This window comes from Rutidosis leptorrhynchoides, chromosome 10 (genome assembly GCF_046630445.1).
Source record: "Rutidosis leptorrhynchoides isolate AG116_Rl617_1_P2 chromosome 10, CSIRO_AGI_Rlap_v1, whole genome shotgun sequence".
Classification (NCBI taxonomy): domain Eukaryota; kingdom Viridiplantae; phylum Streptophyta; class Magnoliopsida; order Asterales; family Asteraceae; genus Rutidosis; species Rutidosis leptorrhynchoides.
Window position 1 is genome coordinate 329,118,810 of NC_092342.1, and position 6,120 is coordinate 329,124,929.

Here is a 6,120-nt window from a genome sequence, read left to right on the forward strand (position 1 = left end):
TGCGCCTGTGGTTTTATACGTTCGTGGACTAATCGTTTTGCATTCTTTAGAATGACGACGCGAAACGATATCGAGACGAATGACGAGGAGTTTAACGCTAGAGTTACGGCCACCGTTGCGGAGCAAATGGGTGAGTTTCGAGAAGAAATGGATAGGAAGTATTCCGAATTTCGGAGTAGTAGTGAAATGGAGCGTTGTCTTAAGAGCTTCATGAGGACTAAACCCCCGATGTATGACGGGAAACCGGATCCTTTGGTAAGCACAACTTGGATTTCGGATGTCGAAGGGTGTTTTCGTACTATTGATTCCCCTCCCGAGAAGAGGACAAGACTCGCTACTAGCTTGTTGCGGGGTATGGCGAAGGATTGGTTGGGTGGTAAGATTGATCTTGTCGGTGGTGAACCGTTTATGGCGTTATCGTGGGACGAGTTTAAGAAGGAATTCTTTGAGGAGTTTCGGACGCAAGCCGATTTGGTGGAATTGTGTGATGAGTTGCGAAATTTGCGACAAGGATCTATGGACTTGAATAATCTCAAGACGACCTTTATGGCGAAGGCTCGTTTTTGCCCGGAGTATATGGGGAATGATCGTATGTTGATGGAAGATTTCTATTGAACTTTGAATGATGACTTGAAGAACAAAATTAGCCGAGGTCACACGAAATCGTTTGCAGAATTATTCACCGTGGCCAGAGGTTTCGAGTCGTATTCGCGATCAAAGATTGGTGAACCTTCAAGTGAGAGAAGGGTTGTTTCGTATGGTGCTCCAAGTAAGAGAACTAAGGGCGCAAGTGTGAGCACGAGTGGTATGTAGCGTCCCGACCAAATCATGTTTGACGGCGCCGACTACTTAGGTCCCGTTACGTGGTCATAAGTCTTTAACATGACGTTTGACCAAAATATGTCGCATTCATTTCATAAGTAAAAGGATGTTTCAAGTTTACAAATGTAGTTCAAAAGACTAGTCACATTACAATGTTTAACGTACGAATGAACCTATGCGACACAATTTAAAGTAGTCAAAAGACGCTCCAACTATGCATGTATACTCGACATCCAAGCAAGTATCAAAAAGAGTGCGGAAGCATGTATCAAGTAGCGCTCAAGGACCTGAGAAAACATATAGAAAACTGTCAACGAAAACGTTGGTGAAATCATAGGTGTTTTAGTAAACGTTGCATTTGAACCACAAGATTTAATATAATATGATTATCAAAATCATTTGCATTCCAAAGTTGTTATTTGTTTCGCGGGCACCCAATTATCAAACTTAACTGTTTTGCACCCTTTGCGTAGTGTTAGAACATACACTAGACCCGAAAATATATTTCATCCGCTAACGGTAGCGAACCGTCCGAATGAGGCTCGTCAAGCCCATGTGATCACATAATATAAGTTCACGTTTACACCCTTCAAGTGTAACTAATGATAATTGAATTGAGGATTTTTGTTCAAACCCGTACGTGGAATGTTCGTTTCCGTACTTGTGTTCAAAGTGTAAAAGTATGATACGTATATGTTTCTCATCCCATAGTTTAAAGCATAAAAGTTGTTTGAAAGATGGGACTATGATCTCACCTTGAGTGCACGTATGAAAAGTACTTCACAAAGTAACGTGTGCAAAGGACAATGCTAGTCTTGACCTAAACAAATAGGTCGTATCAATAACGATAAACACGATAGGCCAAAGATGCTCAATTAGTCATATGGCTCGTTACGACTCGATTATGTAGCATGTGAATCAAATTGTCAAGTTTCATGCAAGATACTAGTATAGAAACAAGTTAGAAAGATTGCATAATCATTTGGTTAAGTTTGACAAAAAGTCAAACTTTGGTCGGTCAAAGTCAACGAAAAAGTCAACACGTTTGGGTCGGGTCCCGAACTATTTTTCTGAGGTTTTTTATTCATATATAAGAATGTTAGAACAAGTTACATGTGAATCGGAGGTCCATAGCATGTCACACATTTTTCGTATATTGGACAAGGAGGTCAGAATCAAACTACGCCTATTGTCGCGCCGCGATAAAGGCTAGCCGCGCCGCGGCGAATAGCGGGTGCTGGTACCTGGTCAGTCTCAATTGTCTAAGTCCCAAATCAACATTCAAACTAACACAAAACACAAACCGTAAACACTTAGAACTCGTATCTTATATCGTTGGAAAGGTAATTTGACAAGGAACACGACTAAGCACATTTCAACAACCAAAAACATCATTTGTAACAATCGACTTTCCAAAATAAATGATCAATTAATGTTCATCATAAATGCTCAAGTTCATAAATGCACAAAATAGGATTCGGGATTTAAATGCATACATATGACACTCCATTTCGTAGGTAATCAAGCATACAATCTAACTAACCATTTACCAACAACAATTCATGGCATTCAATTCCTCAAAAATGCATTTCAAGTTCATCAAACCCTAACCCAAATTCACCAAAATCACTAATCAAGTTCATGAACTTTTCTAAAGCAACCTACACATCAAATTGAAGCTAGTGACACTAGGAACATATTTAATACTTGCACTTTAACATCTCAACAACATTTAAGCAACCAAATCACCAAATCAAACACACCAAAGTTTATGTTCATGCTAGTTACTTCAAATAAAAAAATCGAACATATGAATCATATATTCATGTTAGACTTGAGCCATAGACACTAATTAACAACTTTATAAGTTATAAACATCAAGAACACAAAATCTAGTGATTTTAGAAAGTTACCCAAACTTGATGAAATCGGTATGGAATCGAAGAGGAAGTTGCAAGGATTCCAAATATGTAATTTGTTTTGATTGAAGCTTGCTCGATTGGAATTAGATGATGATTCTTGTAATGGAGATTTGAAAGAAAATAAGGAAGTAATGAAAGAAAAGAGAAATGAAATGAAAAAGATGGGAGGTGGGGTTGACTAGTCAAAAGCTAGTCACCTCCTTGGCACTTTGGCGAAACTAGTCCCTCGAGTTTGGTTGCGGGTGCGTGAATTACCTAAACGAGATATTTTTAAAAACGCGTATTAACGAGGGATGTCATAAACATATAACGGAATTTAAATCATTAAACGGAAAAGCAAACGGAAAAAGGCGGGATGTTACATTACCTACTCCTTAAAAGAAATTTCGTCCCGAAATTTAAGTAGGCGTAGTAGTCGTTGTTTCTTCCTCGAAATCTTGCGTTTTCGGGACCGGGAATAAGTGAGGGTATTTCTTTTGCATTTGATCTTGTCTTTCCCAAGTAAACTCGGGTCCCCTTTTGGCGTTTCAACGGACTTTAACAATCGGAATTAGGCTTTGTTTCAATTTCTTGACGGAGGTGTCCACAATTTCAACCGGTTCTTCCACAAAATGAAGTTTGTCATCAATAGTAATATTCCTCGAGAGGGATGATGAAATCGGGTTCGGCAAGACACTTTTTCAAGTTAGACACATGGAAGGTAGGATGAACAGAGCTCAATTGAGGTGGAAGATCTAAACGATAAGCAACGGTTCCAATACGCTCCAAGATTTCGAAAGGACCAATATACCGCGGATTTAGCTTCCCGCGTTTCCCAAAATGGATTACACCTTTCCAAGGTGTGACTTTTAACATTACTCGGTCACCGACTTGAAATTCGAGGTCGTTGCGTCTTTTGTCGGTGTAGCACTTTTGATGACTCCGGGCCGTCCGAAGCCTATCTCGGATTTGTACGATCTTCTCGGTGGTTTCGTGAATGATTTCGGGTCCGGTGATTTGCACGTCGCCTACCTCGGCCCAACAAAGAGGTGAACGACATTTTCGGCCATATAACGCTTCAAAAGGTGCGGCTTTTATACTCGCGTGATAACTATTGTTGTAAGAGAACTCGGCGAGAGGCAAGTGCTTGTCCCAAGCTTTTCCAAAATCAACAACGCAAGCTCGTAACATGTCCTCCAAGGTTTGAATTGTTCGTTCGCTTTGCCCATCGGTTTGGGGATGATATGCGGTGCTCATGTCTAAACGTGTTCCCAACGCTTCTTGCAAGGTACGCCAAAATCTAGAAACAAAACGGCCATCTCGGTCGGAGATAATTGATAAAGGTACACCGTGTCAGGCTACGATCTCCTTAATGTAAAGTTGTGCAAGTTTCTCCATTTTGTCGGTTTCTTTCATAGCGAGAAAGTGTGCGGATTTGGTGAGACGGTCAACAATAACCCAAATGGTATCATAACCGCCCGTTGTCTTTGGTAACTTGGTGATGAAGTCCATCGTTATTCTTTCCCACTTCCATTGCGGGATTTCGGGTTGTTGAGGTAACCCGGACAGTCTTTGGTGTTCGGCTTTGACTTTAGAACATGTCAAACACTTGGCAACATAAGTAGCTACGTCCCTTTTGATGTTCGGCCACCAATATTGTTCTTTAAGGTCGTGGTACATCTTATTGGCACCGGGGTGAATCGAGTATCGTGACTTATGGGCTTCATCTAAAATAAGGTTTCGTAGGTCCCCATATCTAGGCACCCAAATCCTTCCGGCGAAATATCGGAGTCCGGTCTCCCTAATTTCGAATCGAGAGACGAGAATGTTCAAGAGCTCGTGTGAAAAGTTTTCATCCTTGAGAGCCTCATCTTGGGCTACCCGAATTTGGCTATTAAGGTTGGTGTGGATGGTGATGTTTAAAGCTCGGACACGAAGAGGCACCGCTCTTTCTTTTCGACTTAAGGCATCAGCTACTATGTTTGCCTTCCCGGAATGGTAACGAAGCTCGCAATCGTAATCGGTTAAGGTTTCAATCCACCTTCGTTGTCTCATGTTTAGTTGCTTTTGGTCGAAGATGTGTTGGAGACTTTTGTGATCGATGAAGATGGTACTCTTGGTTAAATAAAGATAGTGTCTCCACATTTTAAGTGCAAAGACAACGGCTCCGAGTTCGAGATCATGTGTCGTGTAGTTTCGTTCATGAATTTTGAGTTGTTGAGAAGCATAAGAAATGACTTTCGTTCGTTGCATCAACACACACCCAAAACCATGTTTCGAGGCATCGCAATACACAACAAAATCATCGTTGCCTTCGGGAAGTGATAAGATAGGAGCAGTGGTTAGCTTCGTTTTCAAGATTTGAAATGCGGATTCTTGTTCGGTTGCCCAAACGAATTTTCTTCCCTTATGAGTCAACGCGGTTAGAGGACGAGCGACCAAAGAGAAATCTTTGATGAATCTACTATAGTATCCGGTGAGACCCAAGAATTGACGAATGTGAGTAGGAGTAGTAGGAGTCTCCCATTTACTAATGGCTTCGATTTTTGATGGATCAACTTTAATACCTTGGTCACTTACAACATGACCAAGAAATTGAACTTCCTTCAACCAAAATTCACACTTGGAGAATTTGGCATAGAGTCGTTCTTGTCTTAAAAGTTCAAGCACAAGTCGGAGGTGTTCCTCGTGTTCTTCTTCGCTTTTAGAATAAACCAAAATATCATCGATGAACACGATAAAGAATTTGTCAAGATACGGTTTGCACACGCGGTTCATAAGATCCATGAACACCGCCGGTGCATTAGTGAGACCAAACGGCATGACAAGGAATTCATAACTACCATAACGAGTTCGGAAAGCGGTTTTGGAGAAATCTTCCCCCTTAACCCTTAATTGATGATAACCCGAGCGTAGATCGATTTTCGAATATACACAAGACCCTTATAGTTGATCAAAGAGGTCATCGATGCGAGGAAGAGGATATCGGTTCTTAACTGTCAATTTGTTTAGTTCACGATAATCAATGCACATTCATAGGGATCCGTCTTTCTTTTTAACAAACAAAACCGGAGCGCCCCAAGGTGAAATGCTAGGTTGGATAAAACCACGATCAAGTAGTTCTTGGATTTGACTTTGTAATTCTTGCATTTCAGATGGAGCGAGTCTATATGGTGCACGTGCTACGAGTGCGGCTCCCGAAATAAGATCGATTTGGAATTCAACCGGTCGATGAGGTGGAAGACCCGGAAATTCGTCGGGAAATACATCGGAATAGTCACTAACAATTGGCACATCATCGATGTGCTTCTCATCGGACTCGACTTTCTTAACGTGAGCAAGGATCGCAAAACAACCCTTACGGAGTAGTTTTCTAACTTTAATGCATGAAACGAGG